The 25129-nt window shown below is 45.0% G+C and overlaps 1 long non-coding RNA gene across 1 annotated transcript in view; it reads right to left on the reverse strand.

Moving 5' to 3' along the window:
- Window positions 1-20199, reverse strand: part of LOC125927595 (uncharacterized) — a 131433-nt gene extending 111234 nt beyond the window's left edge. The window contains exons 1-2 of the long non-coding RNA XR_007459381.1: window positions 20038-20199; window positions 18180-18373 (exon numbers count right to left, since the gene is read on the reverse strand). This is a non-coding gene — a long non-coding RNA (uncharacterized LOC125927595). The remainder of the gene's footprint in view (window positions 1-18179; window positions 18374-20037) is intronic.
- Between the last annotated feature and the right edge of the window lie 4930 nt (window positions 20200-25129).

The following is a 25129-nucleotide window of genomic DNA, read 5'->3' on the forward strand; positions in this document are numbered from 1 at the left end:
AGTGGGTAGAGGAGGGGTGGAGTTCTGCAGTTCTGATCGTTCTGAGAGGAGACAGGCATCATTAACTCTACCCGGTTTGATGGATTTTTCCCTGTGTTCAACTTATCCTGCTGAAGGCATCAGTAAACCAAAGTATCACACAGACACAGTTAAAAAAAAAGAAAAGAAAAAAGAAAACTACACAAAGAAAAACATAAATGACTGAAGCCTGGAAATCGCTGGCTGGTCTAGGAGAGATCCATGGAACGAGAATTGAGAAATGTTTGCACCCTTCCCGGACGTTACCCCCAACAAGCTATGCAACTCCATACGAATCATTTATGCTTTTCTGTGGCCCTTTTTTTCCCCTCACCATCCGGCAAACTTGGGCTAATGATACTGCCGGTTCCACCTCCCAATGAAGACGATCTGACCAGGGAGCAATGACCCACCCGCTTCAGAAAGCCCAGCACGCGTGTGAGGGCCGGAGGGACGGGCTGGGGCGCGTTGGTGGCAGCACGAGAATGGTCGTCCTCCTGCTCCACACCTAAGGGGCTCCTAAGGATGCAGCTTGCAGCTGGTCTGATGGATGCCCGCCCTCTACAAGCAGGAAAGTTGTCCTCCCCAGAATATTTTTTGTAAGAACTGTGCATAGCCGTATGACAGCCTTTACAAATTAATTAATGTAACTCTCCCTGGGGAAGTGGATGTGGGAGAAGGTCACGATGAAAACGCACCACTGGCCACTGCACCGTGCTAGACACAGCATGTCCACAAGGTCAGCCATGTGGCCCCGCCCTCAGGAAGGTCCTAACTCAGTAAAGAAAGTAAAGTACATGGGGTGCCTCAGTAAAGAGGGTAAAGTCAGTCGGCTGGGCGACCGACTTCAGCTCAGGTCATGATCTCACAGTTTATGAGTTCGAGCCCCGCGTGGGGCTCTGTGCTGACAGCTCGGAGCCTGGAGCCTGCTTCGGATTCTGTGTCTCCCCCCTCTCTCTAACCCTCCCCTGCTCATGCTCTGTGTCTGTCTCTTAATAATAAATAAACATAAAAAAAATTTTTTTTAAAGAAGGTAAAGTACATATTTTAGAGTATCCTATTCAGAAAAATGGGACGGGACACGGTGAAGGAATGGGTTAAGCGTCATCAGAAGTCAGAAGAGGAAGACAATGGCTCTGGGTGAAACACATCGTGGGTCAACTAGATCGCGGAGGCGGAACAGGAGGAAAAGTCCTTCTAAGAACAGGGATACCAGAAGCAAAGGTGCCGAAAAAAGGAACCCCTGAGCACCTACGGCAAAGAAGGAAAGTTCAGCGTCACAGGAGCAGAGTGTTGGAGCGACAGAGGAAGGCTGGGCTGCAAAGTTAACTGATCATCCAGGTGAAGGTGTCGGCCTGGGCGGATATCACGTTCAGAGATCTGTTTCAGAGAGATCAGGGTGTCAGTCACACGTGGGATGCATGGCGGAGTGAAGGTGTAGGAGTTAATACCAGTGTCAGCAAGACGTTTCACGAGGGGATGATGACTAGGTGGAAAGCAAAAGCAAAATGGTAAGCAGCAAAGGGAAGAGGAAATTCAGGGTCTTGGGGGTTTTTTTACTCTTCAAAGTTGATCTTCACGAGTGGATGCTCCCCTCCCTATGTCCTGGATGAAGAAAACAGCAACTCTTTCCCAGAAGCCACAGTTTTATGTTGTTTATCCCAGAGAAAGCGTATCTGCATCCCCAGTATTGAATATGCGTCATCAGAACCATAAGGCCAAACCTCTGTGGAACAAGTCTCATCGTCCAAATCCCCTCTTCCTTCACTAATGCGGTGATGTGACTCGCGCGACAGCCATTGGGTCTACCCAAGTTTACCAGCCACCACCCTGCAAACCTCCTGAAGGGTGCCTGGCTTTGATTATCTGGGGACAAAAATAATCTCAGCTTGAAGAGAGTTCCCAGTCACAACTTTCTAAATAACAGACACCAGAATATCCAATACTCTAAATAGATGGCGTCCCCCCCCCTTCTTTCTCCAAGAGGCAATGGACAAACGTCACAGGGCACCATGGTGCCAAGAGTACATTACGCTTCCCAGATGCACGGACTGACATACTAAGCAAACTATTTATGAAATTTCTTTGGAAGAGTCAAGGAAAACAACAGCCTGGCCCCCCGCCCCCACCAGCACCACCACAGTTAACTGGAGTAGATCTGCTCACAGTGATAGGCAAGGAAGACTTGAGTGCTAGGGTGTGGTCTGGTCCAGTGGGATTTGGTATCTGTCATGAGCTGTGATTTTTCTTCCCCAGGCTCCAGATTTTTCTTTCTTCCCATGTATCTTAAATAAGTGGCTACGTTACTGTTGCCAAAATGGATACAAGATTCCCTCTGACCTCTTCCCCCTCCCAGTAGCCACAAGGAGCCGTTATTCTGTGCAGGATCCAGGACAAGTATATACAGGTCCTCACCTCCCCCAACATCCCAACACACACACACACACACACACACACACACACACACACATGCGTGCGGGCACACACACACATGCCAGTGACAGACATTTAATAACTCATAGATGCTGTGGTCTCATGAGAAAAAGAAAACTTAATCAAACGGTATTTTATAAGAGATACTGATTGCATAAGTAACTAACCACTATCTCCCTTGCCCCCAGCTTGACTCTTTGTAACCCTTTTCCCCCTTATGGCTGCTCTCGAATAAGGGAATGGGCACGAGGTTATGACTTGGTATGATTTTCTTTTGGAACGCATCCTCTAAAGAAAGGTTTGTCTGGATTCTGGGTATCCCAGGATCACCCTACCCTCCACCTGCCAGTCACCCCCTTGGGAAACCAACCTGTCAGGTGAATGAGAGATAGGACAGGTATCTACTAACAAACAGGCAAAGGGTCCCCGGAGGAGCTACTCCCAGGGCTGCCTCCTTTCCATCACCTGCACCTAACTCCCAAGGGAAGGGAGGCACCTGGAGCATTCTGTATGCCTGGTTGCTTAACTTCTACAGAAACTTTCCTGCAAAGGGCTTAAATTTAGTACAAAAAAAAAAAAAAACACCCCTATACAAACAAGATAATATGACAACAGTGAAAATGAATATAAGGAATGGAAAGAAGAGAAATTTATCATCTCTTCGGGGGCTGTCTTGTTCGACACTCCCCCTGCCAGCATCGTCACTAAACCTACGCTTTATTTTTTTAAGTATGTGAAGTTCCTTTGAACTTTGTTTAATCCAGGAGCCCTTCCCTGCCCTAGAACCCCACACTCCATACCCTTGACATGTAACTTACAAATCGTGTTAACCATAAACGTAGGGTCTATGAAACACTTCAAGAAACAGTGCTCTAATAATCTTTAACTATCTAAAGTTATTCACTATTGAGGGCACTAAACCCTAACCCTCATCCTGCACAAAAGCAGGCCTCCTTTAGACACCAGAATGCTAGAGAGCACAGAGTTAGCTCTAAACCACCACTAGAGATGCTGTTGTCTTTAACTTCTTTTAGTTTTTAACATTTTTTTTTATTTGAGAGACAGAAAGAGAGAGAGAGAGAGAGAGAGAGTGTGTGTGTGTGTGTGTGTGTATGAGCAGGGGAGGGGCTGAGGGGCAGAGAGAGAGAGAGAGAGAGAGAGAGAGAGAGAGAGAATCCCAAGGAGGCTCCACGCTGTCAGTGCAGAGCCTGATGTGGGACTTGAACTCAACCACCTGTGAGATCATGGCCTGAGCTGAAATCAAGAGTCGGATGCTTAACTGACTGAGCCACCGAGGTGCCCCTGTTGTCTTTGCTTCTAACCCATCCAGCTAGTGATTATCATCCTGTACAAAGTGAATCCATTTTTATGCATAGAGACATGTAAAGAATGCAGTATCTGATATATTCGCCCAAAGAAAGCCAGACTCAAAATCAAACCTAAATAGGACAGAGTCAAAAGACCAGTTACAGAAACACATTCTCTCTTTCCACAGTTCTACATAAACGTATGTGACGCACCTTTTCCATCAACCTGTTATTCCCTACCTCATGGAGTATTGTGAAAGTAGTCGCTTGTCTCTATTAATAAAACCCACAAGATGCACATGTATAATATAAAAACTTTTAACTACAGAGAAATTTGGTAAATATAAGAATTTTAAAGTACAGAGAAATTTGGTAAATATAAATAATTCTTTCACCATCACGGAAGATTGAAAATCACATCCCTTACAGACACAAAGTTGGGAAAATTTTCCAGTAGGAGTATTTTTTTTTAATTAAAAAAATTTTTTTTAAGTTTATTTATTTATTTTAAGAAAGAGAGTGTAAGCAGGGAAGGGACAGAGAGAGGGAGAGAGAGAGAGAATCCCAAGCAGGCTCCATACTATCAGCACAGAGTCCGACAGGGGCCTCGAACTCATAAACCATGAGATCATGGCCTGAGCTGAAACCAAGAGTCAGACACTCAACCAACTGAGCCACCCAGGCATCCCGTCCAGCAGGAGTATTTTTTAAATTATGTCTGTGACCTCCTGAGAGACGGCCAATGAGCTGCACAACACAGGGGAAGAAGTGTATTCTTCTAACCTTCATATGTAACCTCCAGGGTCTTCTAGCACAAGGAAGTGGGGCTAACTGCATGAGTGACTGTGTGAATTTATACTTCTTTTTGTTCCAGTGCTGGTCTTTGAACTGTCAATACTGGGGTTCCCGGGTGGCTCAGTCGGTTGAGCACCCAACTCCCGGTTTGGGCTCAGGTCACGATCTCGCAGTTTTGCAGGTTCGAGCCCCACATCAGGCTCCGCGCTAACAGTGCAGAGCCTGCTTGGGAGTCTCTCTCTCTGCCCCTCCCCCACTTGCACGTCCTCTCTCAAAATAAATAAACTTAAAATTTAAAATAAAATAAGATTTACAGATGATTTTCCAACAGAAAGAAAGAAGTCAGAAGACAACGCACTACTGTGGCACAGATTACCTTACGGCAGTTGACCAATCCCAGGAAACAAAATGCCATGTCCCAGTTACCAATCCCAGGGGAAAAATCCCAACGTTTCTGCCCCCTGCATCTTGGTATCAGAGTGTCCAAGGAGCTCCATGCTGCCAAGCCCTGGACGGAACGGTGCTTTGTTTCCACAGAGTACACACAGTAGGATCAGCTTCAACAGGAGGCATCAGTGCCCCGAGGCCGGCAGGTCTTTCCCAGCAGGTGACACAGGACACTTTGCCAACACACGTCCCTCTCATGCCACAGTGGATGGAGCTCTGTCCCCTCCCTGAAGAGGAGAGATATACACACTGGGGCTGGCTGGGTGCCATAAGATATGTGTGCCTTAAGCAGAGTGAACGAGCACCCCTCGAGCATAAAACAGGGAAAAATAGCCCTGCACAAGGCACTAAGCCCAGCACAGGCTCTGTGGGCCATTTATCTCTTGGTAAGAGAGAGTTCCGAGCTCCAGGCCCACTCTTACAGTTGAGTGGGGACTGATACATGCACGCACAAGACTGCCTTTCCTGACAAATATCAAGCTTTGGATGCTGAAAGAAAATAACTCTCAACCCAAATGACTACCCTCTGAAAATACTCTTCCCCCAAAATGCAAAGATGAGATAAAGAATATTGAAATAATCTGTCATCAATGGGACTGTTTTAAAAGGAATACTGAAGGAAGTTCTTGGGGGGGGGGGGGCGGGGGAAGGGAACTAATCCCAGAGGAAAGCCCAGAACACAGCAAGGAATGAAGGCCAACAGAGCGTGCATGTGGGTAAATCTAAATGAATATTTTCTGTACAGTACAACAATAACAATGCCTTATGGAGTTTTAAATACGTGTAAATTAAAATACATGAAAATACCATAAAAGAGGAGGAACCTTGTGAAGAAAGCACAAAAAGAACCAATTTCTTTACACACTTATAAATCAAGAAAAGACACTTTTGTCATTGAGAATAAACACTAAAGGAAGGATGAGTGTGCATTTGTGTGCATGTGTATATATAATTAACAATTAATAAAGGAGAAAAAATGGAATACAAAATGCTGATATGACCACAAAAAGAAAACAAAGGAAAAACAACAAATCCACAATCAAAATGGGAGATTTAAATGCACTTCTCTCAGTAACTGATAGAACAGATTTAAAAAATGTTAAAATATGGAGAATTTCAACAAACTTGACCAATTGATATATGTAAAACACTGAGTTCAACAACCACAGGATACATATTTTTCCAAGTTCTCCCAGAGCATTATAAAATTAACCTGCACGCTATCTGTTAACCCATAAAGGAAATTCTAATGAACTCCAAACATCTGAAGCCAAGCAAAATATGCTGAGTTCAGTGGAATCACATTAGACATCACTGTACAAGATACAGAATAACACCTCAAATGCTTGGAAACTAAGCAATACTCTTATAAATAACTAATGTTATTTAGTCAAGAAGAAATAGGAAAGGAAATTAGGAAATATGTGTAATACAAGATTGTGAGGGTATGGCATGTCAAGAATTTAGGCTATTGCTAGAATAGTCCTTGCTGGGAATCATAGCTGTAAAGACATATATCAGAAGAGAAAAAGGCTAAAAACCACTGACTTATGTAACCATCTCAAAAACATAGGGATAGGGGCACCTAGCTGGCTCAGTCAATACAGCATGCAACTCTTGATCTTGGGGTCATGGATTCAAGTCTCATATTGGTCATGGAGCCTACCAAAAAAAAAAAAAAGGACAAAAAAAGCACATTAAAACCAAGAAAGGTAGAAAGAAAAAAAAAATATATATATATATATGACTAGAAGAGGAAAACTGATGAAACATATAACAAATGTAATATAATCAAGAAAGTCTACAGTAATACTGGACCTCAAAAGGGAGGTATCACTATGGATCCTACATATAATCACAGAACAGTAAGAGAATATTTTCCAACAATTTTGTGCATATGCACTTGAAATATCAGACAAGTTACACTCTTATAAAAATGCAATTTACAAACTGGCATAAGAAGAAATAGAAAATCTAAATAATCCTGTATCTATTAAAAAAAAATTGAATCCATAATTTGAAACATCTCCACAAAGAAAACTCCAGTCTCAGAGAGCTTCACTGTCAAGATCCACTGAACATTTAAGGAAGAAATTAACTATGTTAAACAAAACTTCTAGGGACTAGAACAAAAAAGGGAACACTTCCCAACTGATTTTATGAGGCCAGTGTAACAGTATTACCAAAAAACTTGGCAGGGAAACTACAAGTAAGGAAATCATAGTCGGAGATCTCTCGTGAGCAAAGTTGCAAAAGTTCTAAACAAAAGGGTAGCAAGTCAAAATCAGCAATATAAAAATAACACATCACAGCAAAGCTGGACTCATTCCAACTCCTAAATGAGCCAGTTTAACATTTCAAAGTTAATCCATGGAGTTTACAACAAATCATTTGATCATCTGAAAAGATACAGAAAAACCATGTGATGTCTCAATATCCAATCATGTAAAATGCAATAAACTAGAAATAGAACATAATTTTCTCAGTCTGCCTAAAGGTATCTATAAGACAATCTACATCAAACATAATACTGAGTAACAAAATACTAAAAGCTTTTTCCTTCATATTAGGAACAAAACAATGATGTCCCCTCTCACCATTTCTATTGAACATTGTACTAAAGGTCCTAGCCACCACAACAAAATAAAATAAATATTATTGACAGACAGCAAGACTATGTGTATAAGAAATTCAAAAGAACCTACAGATATATCATTAAAACCAGTAAGCAAACTGAGATTACCTAGATCATCAAAGTCACTAGTTACAAATTCAATATACCAAAACACACTGTATTTCTATTTATTAGCAATGAAAATGAGAAAATTAAATGGTATGGTAACATAACAGCACCAAAAAACATCAAATGCCTGTAAATGAACCAAATAGAAAATGTAAAAAGCTACTCAGAAAATTACAAAAAATTATTATTACAAATTATTACAAAAATTAAAGGCACTCTAAGTACTAAAATAAAGGGATATACTATGCTCATGGATTTAAATGTTCAGTATTCTATACGGAATATGTATATTCTGTCCAGACTGAGCTAGAGAGTCAATATTCGATATACCAGCAGGTGTGTGTGTATACTGAACAAGGTGATTCTAATGTTAAAGGCCAGGACAGCCTTTTTTTTTTAAGTTTATTTATTTACTTTGAAAGAGAGAGGGTGTGAGCTGGGGAGGGGCAGAGAGAGAGAGAGAGATGAAGAGAGAGAGAGAATCCCAAGCAGGCTGCACACTGCCAAATGTGGAGCCCGATGCAGGGCTCCAACTCACTAACCGCAAGATCAAGACCTGAGCTGAAATCTAGAGTCAGACGCTTAACCGACTGAGCCACCCAGACACCCCAAGGCCAGGACAGTCTTGAAGAAAAGGAACAGGGTTAGAGGGTTCACACCAGATGTCAATGTGTGCAATACGTAAAAGAGTATGGTCTTGGTGCAAAGCTGAACAATATAATGGGTGAAAGAAACACATAAACATACATATCACACACACAAAGAGAAGGAGAGAAACACTCGAGTTATGACAACAGTAACACTCCATAGCAATGGAGAAAGGCTGACCTTCTCATTAAACAGGTGCTTGGTCAACTGGATATCAATATGAAAAAATGCACCATTAACCTCCATCTCATACCATGCATAAAAATATATTCAAGAGGGATCTTAGGTCTAAATATGAAGAGTAAAAGAATAACTGCTTTAGATTCCTTAAACCAGATGCAAAAACACTAATTCCAAAGCAAACCAATGACAAGTGGGATTCCATGAAAGTTAAGAATTTCTGCTCATTGATAAATACCATAGGAGAGTAAAAAGGCACCTGGAGAATGGGAGAAGGTATTTGTAGGCAGATACCCCATGAAACATTTGTCCAGAGCACATATTTTTTTGAAAACCTTCAAGTCAATAAGAAACACATAAACCACCTCCAAAAATGGCCAAAAGATTTAAATAGGTCCTTTGCAAAGCAGGGTATTTAAATGGCCAATGTTTATATGAAAAGGCCCTCCATTCACTCACCTTCAGGGAAAATCAAATTGTATCACAATAAGCAATCACAACATACTACTGGAGTAGTGACATTTGAATTTTTTTTATTAAGTTTATTTTGAGAGAGACAGTGCTAGTGGGGAGGGGCAGAGAGAGGGGGAGAGAGAGAATCTCAAGCAGTTTCCGCACTGTTAACGCAGAGCCCGACGTGGGGCTTGAACCCGTGAAATCACGAGATCGTGACCTGAGCTGAAACCAAGAGTCGGATGTTCAACCGACTGAGCCACCAGATGCCCCAGTAGCGACATTTCAAAGACTGGCATTAGAACAAAACGGAAGTATAAATCCCCACAATCACGTGGGAACACTCTTTTGCATTATCTTCCAGCGATGAAAACGTGCAACTCCTCTAATCTAGCAATTCTCCTCCTAGGATAAACATGTGTTTTTGTGCCCTCCCCCCCCCCCCCCAAAAAAAATGTATAAAAAAGTTTCTGGCAATCACAGTTAAAAAACTGAAAGTGTTCGTCCACTGCAAAAGAGATGTGCCGTGAGTTGCAATCTATTCACACGACAGACAAACAGCATTAAAAACAAATGAACTACAACCACGTGTAACAAAAAGGAAGATTCCTACAAACAGAACGGAGGCAGGAGCAGCAGACATTCAACACTTGTGGTACGATTTTGTTCATGTGAACTTCAAAGCTAGGCCAAGCCTATCAATGGTGACGGAAGTTGGGACAGTGGTTTGGTCGCCCCTGGAGAGGAGACGGTGGTAGTGACTGCAAATGAAGGTGACGAGGTTGGACGAGAGGAGAGCAGGGTCAACGGACGTAGAACGGCTCACCCCCGGTGACACCAGAGAGACCCTTCACGCAGGCACACCTCACTCTACTTCTCTGCACCACTGACTTTCTCAATCCCATGAGACTTCAGCTGCAAATAAGTTGTGGGCCTTTGCAGCAGTCTTTTTTTTTTTTTTTAATGTTTATTTATTTTTGAGAGAATGTTGAGCAGGGGAGGGGCAGAGAGAGGGAGACACAGAATCCGAAGCAGGCCCCAGGCTCTGAGCTGTCAGCACAGGGCCCGATGCGGGGGTCGAACCCACAAACCGCGAGATCATGACCTAAGCTAAAAGTCGGACGCCTAACTGACTGAGCCACCCAGGTGCCTGACAGCGCAAGTCTCGACCTCTGACTGGAAGCCACCTCTTGCTAGAAATGGAAACCTGGAAAGATGGTTTCTCTCCATGCATGAAGGTGAGGACAGAGTGAACCACAGACCACTGTTAGTAGAGAGAAGATTTTCAATCCAGCTGCGTGAAGGTTCTATGCTTCTGTGGGCCTCAGTGTCCTTATCTTTGAAAGCAGAAGTCTGGATAGGGATGGGTCTAGTTTGGGATGTGGTCTGGATTCAGTGTGGCTGCAGTAAATTAATGTTTTCTTCACCGATATACCTCCAAACCTGTCCCGTATCTCACTTCCTTTCCCTTGAATAAGCAACTCAGGCGGAACCGGTAGTCTCTTCCAGTTTTTCCACAACAGGCTCATTTTTAGATATTTAAAGCCCAACCCAAACTAATATGACAACACATCAAAACATCTCCCCCTGTGTAACGGAGAGGATTATGCTTCCCCAAAGAGAGACACGTTGAGATCCTAACCCTCAATATTCCAGAATGCGGCATTATTTGGAAATAGGGTTGCTGTAGATGTAATCGGCTAAGATGCACTCACGCTGAGGGAGGGTGGGCCCCTGGTCCAGTGCGCCTGGTGTCCTAAGACACAGGGAGACAACGCCACGTGGTGGTGGAGGCAGAGACGAAGGGATGTGTCCACCAGCCAAGGAATGCACACAGTTGTTGGAGACGCCAGAAGCTGAGAGAAAGAATGGAACGGATTCCCCCTAGAGCCTTGGAGAGATCACTGCTCTGCCAACATCTCGACTTCCAACTTCCGGCCTCCAGAACAGCGGGAGAATGGATCTGTGTTGTCTTCAACCACCCAGTGAGCGGCTCTTTTCAAAGCAGCTCTAGGAAACTAAGGCACCTCCCTGCGGCTCGGGCCTATTCTGCCATTCAGACCAACGACCAACAGCAGGGAAAGGGAGTGAACATTCACAAATGAAAAGCGGTAACCTTGTGGATGTCTGAGTTTTCACGCCACGCGTTTTCACAGAACACCGTGTTCGTTTCTTTCTTTTTATTTATTTATTTTTGAGAGAGAAAGCACGACTCAGGGAGGTGCAGAGAGAGACTAGGGGGGAGCAGAGGATCTCAAGGGGGCTCCTGCTGACAGCAGACAGCCTGATGCGGGGCCTGAACTCATAACCTGAGCCTAAGTCAGACTCTCAACCGACTGAGCCACCCTGGGGCTCCCAGTGCATTTGTTTCTAATGCATTCCTGCCCTCCTGCCCAGGCAGTCAGGCCCCTGGTCACTGGAAAGAGCACTGTCAGGGACCTGGACCAGAATCACACGGGAACTGATAGATCTTGGGCGGCGGGAGCCGGGAGCCTTCAGGTATTTCATTCATTCTCCTGGTGGTTCTTTGGCTCCTGAATGAGAAAGTGAGTTTCAAACCATGGATGGGATCAGAGGGTCCTGACCCTGGGGTATAACACACAGGGGGACATCTTATTAGATGACCCAGATGAGGGACTGGTTGGTGTTTTATTTTTTAATGGGATGGGATTCCTACAGGCAGCCTTGACTGGGGGACCCCAAGAAGCCCGGGGGAGAAGGGGAGAAGGCCTGTGAGCCACAGGGACTGGTTGGTGTTTTATCTTTTAATGGGATGGGATTCCTACAGGCAGCCTTGACTGGGGGACCCCAAGAAGCCCGGGGGAGAAGGGGAGAAGGCCTGTGAGCCACAGGCAGCTTTGGTGGTGAAAAGAGTTATTTTGCAACAGGAATCTAGAGAATCAGAATCCTGGCAGGGATCTAACGTCAGATTAAGTTGGAGAACTTTACTTTTAGGTGAAAGAAAGGAGCAGGGAGGCCTGTTTTTTTTTTTTTTTTTTTTTTTTTTTTTCTGGAATTTGCCAAATATGCTCAGGGTGGGGGTAAGGTGGCTTCAGTTTAACTCAAAACACATTTCCTGAGTGCCTATTAAGCTCAAGACTCTACACTGAGGCTTAGCTACCAAAGGATGATACCGAGGGATGAGCAGATACAGCCCCTGACCCTGAGATGACCCTTTCCATCCCACAGGGGAATGTGAATCATATTTCTAACTCAGGATGTGAGGCACAGTGAGAGAACCACCATTGCCGAGGTAGAGACAACAGCTCCTGCTCATACTGAGTGCTAAGCCTGTGCCAGGCAGGAGGCTACGCAGTTGATGCCCATTAATTCCTTTCATGCTCACCACAACCCCCTTGTGCTACTGGGATCCTCATTTGACAACAGAGACCAGAGAGGTTAAGTTACCTGCCCAAGGAACACAGCCCAGCAGGCAACTGAGCGGAGACATGAGTATCTGTGGTCTGTCTCCTGAGACCGAGTGCTAAATACTGAACTAACTCTCTCAGAGTATTGCTTCCGGCTGGCAGGAGTAGAGGGGTTGGGATGGTCCCAATGGCAGAGAATGTGCCCTGAGAGGCACTTGCAGGCAAGATTAGGTAATACGGGCCCTCCGAACCGTGCACGAGGGAGGGTCTCCCTCTCCACCTCCACGACCAGGACACCAAGTGTCACACCCTAAGGCATTTAGACACAGTCTGCCTTAGAAGAAAATAAATAAATGATCAGTTGCCAAAGTCCCTTTTATCTCCGAGACCACGAATCCGCGAGGCGTAGAAAGCAAAAGCCACGGGGCCATGAGGGAGTCTGTGGTCCCTCTCCCAAGACAGAGAAAGCTGAGAGGTCAAGAGGGACGTTGTGGAAGCTTCTGTAATGGATGCAGCTGAAGAACACATCATCAAAGCTGCCACTCTCACTCTGACTTCAAGCGACACAGCCGGTATCAGAAAGTTGTGAGTTTCTGTTACCCCTGAGCATTTTGCTTCGGGGCTCACCCTTCCAGGTGAAGCGTTACACTGACCAACTTTTTACGTCAGAGCATTCTGTTGGGTGTGTGGCAAGAACAAAGGTGACGTCACCTGGTTTTAGAAGCGCAGGTCCAAGCCGGTGACAGAAATGCATCGGTGAGGGCATTCTGAAGCTAAACACCCAGAAGGAAAGACACAGAAAAAAAAAAAGAAAAAAGACACAGAAAAAGTAACACAGAAGATGTGACTCCCCTTCGGTGCCATTTGGTCTGAGACCGGAGCCCTGGTTTGAGGAGGGGAAGGGAACTGTTAGGTGCTTGTTTTTCCTACTGGATCAAGGGTCCAGTACCACCATAGGGTTGACATTAGCTCCAACTCTTTATTTAGTAAAACGAAAGCTCCAGGAACATTCTGGCAGCGGGAGGCATGAGTTGGTTCCTCCAAACAGAGCCCTCTGCTATTTAGGGACTCTACAAAACAGAAAAATGTGTATTACCAAATAACTATTTAGAGAAAATATTGAGAAAAAAAAAAAAGATCTAGAGAGAACTGTTTGTTTTAATATGGTCTGTTTACAATGCATTATTACGGGACTGCAGAGAGTGTGTTAAGGGAACAAAAATGCATTTGCATATTTTCGGGGTCAAAATAGCCATGTTCAGACAGCACAGAGCAACCTCTCCTACAGTTATTTTCCTTCTCTCTCTTTTTCTGGCATTTGATAGATTCTAGAAGTTCATCTAACTTGACCTTTGGCTCAACTGCCATTATTGCTATGAAAATATACTCTCAGACGAGGCCTCTTTCTCAAGTTGGGAGACGGTTTCTCTAAGCCAAACGGTTCCCAAACTTTTATCCGCACCAGAAATTCCCAGAGGGTTGGAGAAAGGATATATAGGGTCCCCTCCCCAGATTTCCTGATTTAGGGGGCCTGGGGTGGGGACCCAAGAATTTCCTTCCTTACAGGTTCTCCGGTGATACAGCTGAGGATGATTCTAGGACCACACCCTGAGACACGCCGGCCCACGTGCGGCCCAGGACTATGCACCAATGGACACACTGAGATGATCCGGACAGGAGAGAAAGGCCATCTGACCGTCCTCGGGAGACAGGCCTCTTCCTTCTCCTCCCGGACATGAAGCTCAATGTGATAACAGGATCTAAGACAACCCTCCTGTGCCCACGAAAGGGCAACGAAGACAGCAAGGAAAACAGAACTGAGTGAGAGATGAAGACACTCTGATTTCTGCTCGCGACACTGGCACCCCTGCTTCAAGATGAACCCCGGCCTTACCAGGTACGTGAGTCGGCGAATTCGGTTTTTTGCTAAAGTAGGCTGCATTATCTAATGTTGGCAAGAAAAGAATCCTGAATCGGCCACCTGTTTTCTGGACGTTTATAGCACAGGGTCCTTCTGCCTCTTCTGTTCTCCCCTCCCTCACTGCTGCCACGGGAGGGCCTCTGGGACAAAGTCATGCTCCCGAGTCTACTCTCTCTTCACCTAGTTTCTTTTCTCAGTAATTAACCCAACTCAGGAACTTCTCCCACACACGCTCAGCGCTACCCAACTTTGAACTTCATTTTTCTGGCTGTAAGAATATACACGTCTGTACACATGTCTGCTTCACTCCCTGGGTTGCCCACACTCTGAAGCACAACACCATGCAAATCTATGCCAAACACAGAACACTGAATATTACCTTATTCTGATGAAGTTGAAAGGCTCCAACCGTGATGCTTTGCATTCTTGAATCAATCTATTTGGTCAAAAACTAATCAAGTTAGCTCTTGAGTATCTCTGGGTTTTCTATAATTGCAGTTTTATGATTGATCCAGAGACCCTCTCATTTTATTATTATTTTTTTAATTTTAGGGAGAGAAAGAGCACGTGAGCAGGGGAGAGGGGCAGGGGCAGGGAGAGAGAGAGAGAACCTGAAGCAGGTTCCACCCCATCTCACGACCCTAGGATCATGACCTGAGCCCAAATTGAGAGTCAGATGCTCAACTGACTGAGCCACCCAGGCACCCCTGAGACCCTTTTAAGCCAAACTCTATTACTAACAACATCCTGGCACATCCTAGAATTTGGGATTACCCTAGCAATCATGCCATATGAATAGGTATCCATGAAAGTGTAAGATCCCAAGCACAGTTATGTTATACCCTGGAGGGACTTAATTTAAATGCAGAACTCAACTGACGGCCAGTAAATCATTAAAGAGGCATGTCCTTGGTGTCCACAAAATACGTGAAATTCTAAGGACGTGGTGGCATAAAAAATATCGTCCTTATCGTAAGGAAAAAGGCAATTTAATAAGAAAGACAAGACCAAAATACTAACTGGACAATTGGAAAGTAGGGAATAAAGGCACTACTGTTATTTTTTAACAATGTGCCAAAGCACATATGACCAAAGCAGCACATTCTTCAAATATTCTAGAGGCTGCCATTGTTTACGTTGTAGCCAACCCACCACCATTCATACCTGTGGCAGACACAGTTGGTGGCCTACCCCATTCACACCTCACCCATCACCAGCACCCCCGCTTGGTTTTGGAAGGCAATGTGTTGCTACCTAGGCTGTGGATCGCGACGGGTCTGATTCACATGTGACACGCCTACCCCTTGCTTTCCCAGAACTCTTACAGATGCGATGGCAGAATGACCAAGTTCCAACCAGTGACACTAGGGCAAGAGGTGGTTGTCCTGATAAATGAGGAACACGCCAGCACAGCTCCTGGCTCGTGGGTTTTCCTCCAGCCTTGAACATAGAAAAGATGCCTGAAGACACACACCAGCCATCCTGTGACCCTGGGGCAGCCGTCACCGAGAGAAGGACCGAGAGATTTGCAGCCAATGCCAGTCCTGACATCATGGAAAAACTGAAAGCCTGAAACTTCTTAACATGTGAGAAAAAATGAATCTGTTTGCTTTAAACACCATTAAGTGGATTTTTAGATTACGTGAAGCTGAACACAATATTGTAAGTGATATAACTGCAGAGTCTTATTTTGTTATTCGGGGGCACCTGGCTGGCTCAGTCGGTTAAGCATCCCACTTCAGCTCAGGTCATGATCTCAAGGTTCGTGGGTTCGAGCCCCGCACTGGGCTCTGTGCTCACAACTCGGGAGCCTGGATTCTGCTTCGGATTCTGTGCCTCCCTCTCTCTCTGCCCCTCCCCCTCTCATTCTCTCTCAAAAATAAAATAAAAAAGCATTCAAAAAATAATTGTCTATTCATCAGGCAGATCCAGGAAACATTCCCCAAACTTCAGTCCACATCTCTTCATGCTGTTGCCAGAACGTATATCCTCCCTCAACCTAAGGGCTGAGGGCACAGCCCTTAAAGCAATTTTACAAGAAAACTTTGAGAGATGTTTTAACCCCTGGCAATTTTATGACAATGAGCGGCAGGACTGAATGGAACACCGCTCCTTAGGTTAAACTATTCGTTCATTTGAGTCTATCTCATATGTGTTATAACTAAAACCAAATGCTGATTAAAGCCATAATAGGAAGATCTATGACTGTAATTACTAATTACCTTCTTAGCTTTCCTTCAGTTTTCAAGAAAAATATTTAATTAGCTTAAAACCATCTGTAAGCGTTGCTGAGTTAAAATTCGGACTCTGGTTTATTTTATTCTCTCTCACAGCAAACGTTGAAAATCATTTTGGGGTTAACGTCCAGGAGAACCTGTGTTTTAAGCTTTCGCCGGAGATTCTAAAATTTCACCAGACGAAGCCAGTTTGATGTTCTATAGAATTTGTCACACAGTTGTGTCCTAACCTCGTGGTTCTGTTTATTAGTGCAGACACTGAATGTAGTCAGATATTTTGGAAAATGTGAAACGGATTTCACGGATATCACACCCCACACTCCCGTCAGAGCTATCACCAGGGAATCATGTTTCAAATAACAAAACACAGTAAAAAAAAAAAAAAAAAAAAAATCAGGGTTCTAAAGACAAAGAATAACCTTCAATAATTTCTGGAGGCAGTAGGGTCGTATGGAAGCCTTCAAACAACCAGAAAAAAATAGCGGGGTGTTCATCTGATCACAAGGCACAGGATGACAGGGCGCAAAATTAAAAGAAGAAACTTTGGAAGAAATGAATAAACATGACTGCATTACGAAAATGTTTAAATTTCTGTGTAGCGAAAATTAAGAATGAATAAGAAACTAGGAAACCAGCGTGTAATAAATCATTAGATGAAAACAACAACAACAACAACCCCACGATATGCTATTATAATCGAGGAAAGAACCAGGCAAGGCCACGACTGTGAATTTTAGCTAAGAAGAAATACAAGTTACCAACCAGCATCTGCTTCATAAATGCCAAACACCGGGGTAAAGGAGCCAACAAGGAGCTCCACCATGTACAGCAGATGGAAACGATTAAGGTATAAGAGGTTTAGATAACACCAGCTGATGCATGGAAGGGTTGCATCACTGTAGTGCACACCTGAAACGAATACGACCCTGAACCAATTGCAATTAAGATTAAAAAAAAAAAAAAATTTAAGGTATAAAAATCTTATTTAAATTACATAGTTAACTACTGGAAGAACTAAGAAAAATAATACAGCAGTCCCCACTGACCCATGGGGAATCTTTCCCCAAGTCCCCCCTCCCCCCCCCAGGGGACGCCGGAAACCGCGGAGAGCATCGAACCCAAAACGTACCACGTGTCTTCCCATCGGGACATACCTGTGATGAACTTGAACTTACACATCAGGCGCAGTTAAGAGATTATCAACAGTGGTAATGAAATAGAACGCTGGGGCGCCTGGGTGGCTCAGTCCTGTTAAGCAACTGACTCTGGGTCTGGGCTCAGGTCATGATCTCGCGGTTTCTGAGATCGAGCCCCCCCCCCTCCCCCACCTCCAGCAGTGGGCTCCCCGCTGACAGCATGGAGCCTGCTTGGGATTCTCTCTCTCTCTCTCTCTCTCTCTCTCTCTCTCTCTCTCTCTCCCTCTCTCTCTCTCCCTCCCTCCCTCCCTCCCTGCCCCTCCCACATGTGCATGCATGCGGGTGCACTCTGCTCCCTCTCTCTCAAATAAATAAATAGGCTTAAAAAAACAAAACCCTTAGAACAATTGGCTGTTAAAAAAAAAAAAAAAGAAAGAAAAAAGTTGTGTGAATGCGGCCTCCCTCTCAAAACACCTCATTGGACTGTACTCACCTTCCTCTGGTGACGGCGCAGGATGACGTCCCCTCGTCTCCTCTCGGGGCTGAGATGACGTCAGGTAAACGACCAGGCGTCCCGACGGAGCTTTAGGCCCCTATTGACCGTCTGCAGATTCGTCAGAAGGAGGATCCGCGGCTTCCGGTTGGCAGTGACCCGAACCCACGGAAGGGAAAGTGCGGACAGCGAATCTGCAGATAAGGGTGAATTCGTGTATAATCCACTGTGCTTGGGGCGGGGGGCGTCGCAGGACAGGAGAGAAAGACGGGATGAGTGACAATGAATGATCGCTGTCCTCAACAGGAGCCAAAAGCTACTCTCTAAAGAAAGAATTAAATATGTAATGTAAAAGTATGGTTCTAAAAACAAGCGATGGAAAAACAACAGATAAATGGATTCGAATGATCAGAAGGAAAACACACACAAACCCATGCAAAAAAAAAAAAAAAAAACTTAAAAAGCAAGAATAGAAAACAAAACAAAAAGCAAAAGATTTTAAAAGAGAAGCAAGCTCTCCCCCGCCCCCCATTATTCTCTCAGAATAAGGAAAAATGCATTCAGTAAAAGATTTTAATTTACCTCCCTTGGTTAGGGACATATGAAGTGGACAAAAAAAAGAAAAAAAAATTACTAAGGATATGGATAACATAACGGTAACAATAGAAAGCTAAGACAGACCTAATTGCCAAATGTCCAATTCCATCATGTGGAAACAGGAAATGGATATTTGGAAAGACTCGCAAAAACTGACCACAAAATAGCCCACATTGAAATCCTCATCAAATTCCAAAATGTATGGAAGAAGTACTTGGGCCCTCAGACTTCAGTGCAATGAGAGGAAAGTTAGCACAATTAAAATACTACCAAGCCACGTGTTTTTATCGGGGTTTCCCCAAAAGCAGAATCTGAGAGGAAGACTGAGGCACATAGCTTATTTGGGAGACAGGACAAAAGGAAGGAAGAGGGGAAAGGGAGACAAAATTAGCATGTGAAATGAGGGAAATAGGAGATCTCAGATTTGCTGAGGACCCTCTAGGAAATCATGAAGAATGTACCTCCGAATTTTCCCATCCAGGGAAGATAAACTGGGTGTTTATCACTGACTCCTGTCCCTCATCACTTGCAGGCAGCTCCAGAGAATATTCTCTCTGGCATTGCCAGCTGTCCTACATGCCCTGGGCCGCTAAAGGAGAAGTTCCTTTAGGCAGAGAAGGGGAAAGCTGTGGCCGGCGTCCCAGATGGAAAGCTCCCGATATGCACACCTGTCCCCCAAGTAAACACAGAGGGAGGCAGAGGGGCTACGTACCGGACACAGCAGAAGGGGACTCCCCATGAGTCCTGCCTTTGTATAACTCCCTCCCCTCGAGTACTGGTGGAACCCGAGTAGACTCCAACCAACACAACACCACAAGGGGATGGGAAGCCACTCTCACGCTGAGGTTTGGTTAGGTTACGTTTTATGAAAAAAGATGAAGGGGGTTGCAGGTATAATTAAAGTCCCAGGTTAGTTGGTTTTGATTTAGTCCAAAGCGACATTATCTTGGGTGGGTCTGACTTAGTAAGGTGAACATTTTTTTTTAAGTTGCTTTCTTTATTTTGAGAGAGATAGATTGAGCACAAGCAAGGGGAGGGGCAGAGAGAGAGAGAGAGAGAGAGAGAGAGAGAATGAATCCTAAGTAGGGTCCACACCAGCAGCACAAAGCCAGACCGCAGGAAACTGTGAGATCACTACCTGAGCCGAAATCAAGAGTCAAACGCTTAACTGACTGAGCCACCCAGGTGCCCCTAGGAAGGTGAAAAATCCTTAAAGGGGTAGCTGCCCCATCCCAAGGGCAGAAAGAAGTCCCTGGCTGACCTTGAAGAAGCAAAAGCAAAGTTGTAAAGTGTCTAGAAGGTGAGCTCTCTGCCAGCTGACACGGTGACTGTGGCCTTGTCAGACCTCAACAGGGATCAAGGTCTGAACTCCTGAGCCACAAAGGCTGTGATGTAACAGTACCTGTTGCTTTAGGTCACTAAGTTTGTGGCGATTTATCATACAGCACAGAAAACTCATATGGGATGTGTGGTATCTGCAGCATCTTTTTCATTAGAGAATACGTCCTATCACCTGACCCTCGGGTCTAGGAGTCACCAAAAGTGGAAGTGCAGATCACAGATGTTAACAGCAGTGAAAACAGTGGGGCGCCTGGGTGGCTCAGTCGGTTGAGCGTCCGGCTTCGGCTCAGGTCATGATCTCGTGGTTCATGAGTTCAAACCCCACATCAGGCGCTGTGCTCACAGCTCAGAGCCTGGAGCCTGCTTCAAATTCTGTGTCTTCTTCTCTTGCTCTCTGTCCCTCCCCCACTCGTGCTCGCTCTCTTGCTCTCTCTCAAAAATGAATAAACACTAAAGAATTAAAAAACAAAAGAAAACCTGAATGGAAAAATACCATAAACAAACTCAGAAGACATACGATCTAGCAAGATTACAACGACACGTACCCCGTGTCCCAGCAATCCAACTCGCTTATATATGAAATGACGTATGAAATGATGCAGTCAATTCACATCGACATTCCATTCAATGAATGTTTGTTAACAGCCTACTATGTATCAGTCCTGTTCTTATTGCCGAAGATAAAGCAGGTAACAAAATCCTTCCTCTACTCAAGGAAGGAAGTAATTTTGTCTTGAAGGAAGGAAATAACTCTGGGTAAAGGAAAACCATAAAAAAATTAAAAAGACCAAGGGGCGCCTGGGTGGCTCAGTTGGTTAAGTGACCAACTTCAGCTCAGGTCATGATCTCACAGTCCGCGGGTTCAAGCCCTGCGTCAGGCTCTGTGCTGACAGCTCAGAGCCTGGAGCCTGCCTCGGAGCCTGCCTGTGTCTCCCTCTCTCTCTGCCCCTCCCCTGCTCACACTTTCTCTCTCACTCTCTCTCTCAAAAATGAATAAGTGTTAAAAAATTTTTTAATAAAAATAAGAGACCAATAAAATAAATTCTGGTTCATACATACCTTGGTATACTATAATGTTATTTTAGAAAGTTGGGGTACCTGGGTGTCTCAGTCAGTTAAGCAGCCAACTTCAGCTCAGGTCATGATCTCACAGTCCATGAGTTTGAGCCCCACGTCGGACTCTGTGCTGATAGCTCAGAGCCTGGAGCCTGCTTTGGATTCTGTGTTTCCCTCTCTTTCTGCTTCTACCCTGCTTGCACTCTGTCTCTCTGTCTCTCTCTCAAAAATGAATAAAAAACATTAAAAAAAAGTGAAAGTGAGGCAGCACTTTATGTATTGTTATAAAAGATAGAGCAAGGAAAACAAACAAGATGTAAAAGCATATGCCTAATAATTGCTGTTTTTGTAAAAAACACACACACACACACACACACACACACACAAAACTCTCCACACACACACACACACACACACACAGGACACACAAACACACAGAAGCTAGTCTCTGGGTGTCTGGGAAATCAGGGTGGGAAGGAGACATATTCTGCTATATATCCTTTTATACCTTTGGAATTATTTTCCATGATATGTATTAAATATAAAATAATGCATGAGACTTATTACCAAACACATAAACAAATAGAAATGGCTGGGTGTATATGCCCCAACTAGTGTTACATCCGAGTGTACTATTATACTAAATAATAGCAAGTTTTAAAACTATAAAGAAGAGGGAACGTAAGTCTACAAGTATAGAAAGCGTTCTGTGTTTCTTCTTAAATTCGTGCTTGCAAAATTCCCGTTCAACTCCTAGCCACGTGTTTGGGTTGATTCTCTGATCTTCCTTAGGTCAATGTATTTTCAGGATCCATGTGATGAAATGCAGTCATAGCCCACACAAGGCCACTTCATTGTCACCATGGGGCTCCAGTAGAGCTCAGCGTCCCGGGCTCTTTATTTTTCCCCTGTGTCTCAAAATGACCAGAGTAGACTTGGGGGCCACCTGGGCTCCTCCACTATTTCCAAAACCTGCTGGATTACCTTCTTCCCCGTAGACCAGCCCCTTCCCTAGCTCTCTAATAAGTTTTTAGCAACGTCATTAGGACTCTGTCTATTTCTAGTGAGTCCTTAATAATCATCAGATAAATCGCTCTTATGGACTGAATGTGTCTCCCCCAAAATTCACACGGCGAAACCATACCCCAATGTCATCGTATCAGGAGATGGGGCTTTGGGGGAGGTAGTTAGGGTTAGATGAGGTCATGAGGGTGGGGCCCGCACAACAGGAGTAGTGTCCTTATAAGAAGATACCCCAGGGAGACCTGGGTGGCTCAGTCAGTTAAGCATCCCACTTGGGCTCAGGTCATGATCTTGTGGTCTGTGAGTTTGAGCCCCACATCAGGCTCTGTGCTGACAGCTCGGAGCCTGGAGCCTGCTTCGGATTCTGTGTCTCCCTCTCTCTCTGCCCCTCCCCCACCCTCTCTCTCTCTCTCTCTCTCTCTGAAAAATGAATAAACGTTAAAAAAATGCTCCCTGTTTCCCCCACAAAAGGACACAAGACAAAAGGTCATGTGACAAGTGGTCACGTGATCACATAGGAAGACGGCAGGTGCCTACCGGCCAAGAGAATTTTCAGAACGAAACCTACCTTGCCAGCACCTTCCTCTTCTCAGGCTCCAGAAGTATGAGAAACAGATTTCTGTTGTTGAATCCACCCTGTCTGTGGTATTGTGTTAAGGCACCCTGAGCTCACAGATACAAACATTTTCACTACTTTCACCACGTAACTGTCCAGAGGGGCCAGGCCATTTTGAAACACTGGAGAAAGAGTGTCGTGATGGTCGCACAGCAGTGTAAGTGGATTTAATACCACTGAACTATACCCTTAAAAGTGGTAAAAATGGTAACTTTTGTTATTTATTTTTGTGTCACAAAAAAGAAAAAAGGCATCAAACTCATTTTCTCATTTTAAACGCAGTTACCCCACCCCCGACTTGCCCAAAAGACAAACATGTCTACAGCCTCCCTGTGGAAAAGGATACTATAGGAAAGATGCTCATCACATAGTTATTTAATGTTTGAAAATAGAACTTTGACAAAAAAAAAATGTAGGCATGGGGGTTGCAGGGTAAATGAACCGTCACACTGTAAGTTAATAACCCCCAGGAATCCTGGAGGCTATTTTAAAACATGGTATTAAGAGCCCTGGAAGAATCTGTGATGAAGATGAAAAAATACTAGACCCTTGGAAAACAAAATTCCCAACTCGTCAGCTCCCAAAGGCAACGATGCTCCAACAGTCCCAGGCTTTGGAAACATAAGGAGAGAGAGAGAGAAAGGGAATGTCTGGACATGGAGAGTTAGCAGTAGAAATTGGAGGAGCAGGCAGGACATAAAGAGCGTCCGAGAGAAAATTCACCTCCTGGAGCCTTACTGCCCCTAGCTTGCCAGGGTCCACTTGAAATGAACTGGCCAAAGGCTGGATACCTTGACCTTTCAAGTGACTTACTGCATCAGGTGTTTCTATGTTTAATATGGATACTTTCCCGTTCTTTATGGCACACACGTGCCCTGGGATGTCAGAGATCCTAGCCCCTGATGACAATATTTATTCCGCAACACGTCCTTCTCTGTATCATTGCTTCCGAGAGGTAGACTGGGGGAGTATGCAGTTCAGAGAGCAGACGGAGGGCCACACTTGCCCTGCAGTCCCCAGAGGGCTGGGTGGCTACCGTACAATCCGTACTGGGGACATTTGGAGTACAAGTCGCTGTTGGTGCTGTGATCTCTGGCAGGACATCGGCTTCTCTGGACCGCAGCGTCCCCAGCTCTGAAATGTGGATGATACCGAATGGTGCCCCACCCCTGTTGTGTGGTTAGGAGGATTCCGTGAGCCGATGTGCTTAGGAAGAGAATATCCTGAACTATCCATCTTTGTGCCTCCCTTTCTCCCACACTGCCCCCCCTCCCCCTGCCCCGCAGTGGTCAGCCACCAAGGGAAACCGCACTGTTACAAAAATGAGGACCAGACACCGTCAATGTTTGCAATATTGGTTTCCAGGCCAGGTGGCTTCAGGAAGCCTTGCTTGGGGTAGGGGAGGTCGGTAGGAAGGAGGAGGGTTGTGTCAACAGGGAAGAGCTTTGGACAATGAACACGTGGGCAAGGCATGGGAGATACTGGTAGACAAGACCATCCTAAGCTGGTCCGGCATCCAGGCGAAGTTGGATCCCTGTTATCAAGTCTGGTGGGTGAGGACAGGTGCGATGAATTTCCCATTCCTTACCACCTCCCTACCAGTTCTGAGTCGGAGAATTCCAGAAGCATGCTCCCGACAGGTCCTGCAGACAGAGGAAGCAGGAAGCCCCACTCTGAAGTGGAGAGGCGGGGCTGGTGAGTGCAGGTTTTAAGTGCCACCCAGTCGACACAAACTTCACGGCTGGTTGGTTCCTTCCTTCCACCTCGCTTGTGCAAGGTTCGAAGACTGTTACACCCCTTCTCATTAATCATAGAGCTGAAGTGCTACTAACTTCAGCAATCTGAAACAATGTCCGGGGGCGCCTGGGTGGCTCAGTCCGTTAAGCACCTGACTCTGGATCTCCACTCAGGTCATGATCTCACAGTTTGTGAGTTCGAGCCCTGCATCAGGCTCTGTGCTGACAGTGCAGGCCCCTGCTTGGGATTCTCTCTCTCCCCCTCTCTCTCTCTCTGCCCCTCCCCCCATTTGCGCTGTCTCTGTCTCTCTCAAAATAAATAAAGTTTTGGGGCGCCTGGGTGGCTCAGTTGGTTAAGCGTCCGACTTCAGCTCAGGTCATGATCTCACAGTTCGTGGGTTCGAGCCCCGTGTCGGGCTCTGTGCTGACAGCTCAGAGCCTGGAGCCTGCTTCAGATTCTGTGTCTCCCTCTCGCTCTGCCCCTCTGCTGCTCATGCTCTGTCTCTCTCTCCTTCAAAAATAAATAAACATTAAAAAAAATTTTTTTAAGTAATAAAAAAAGGGGGCGCCTGGGTGGCTCA

This window comes from Panthera uncia, chromosome E1 (genome assembly GCF_023721935.1).
Source record: "Panthera uncia isolate 11264 chromosome E1, Puncia_PCG_1.0, whole genome shotgun sequence".
Taxonomy (NCBI): Eukaryota; Metazoa; Chordata; class Mammalia; order Carnivora; family Felidae; genus Panthera; species Panthera uncia.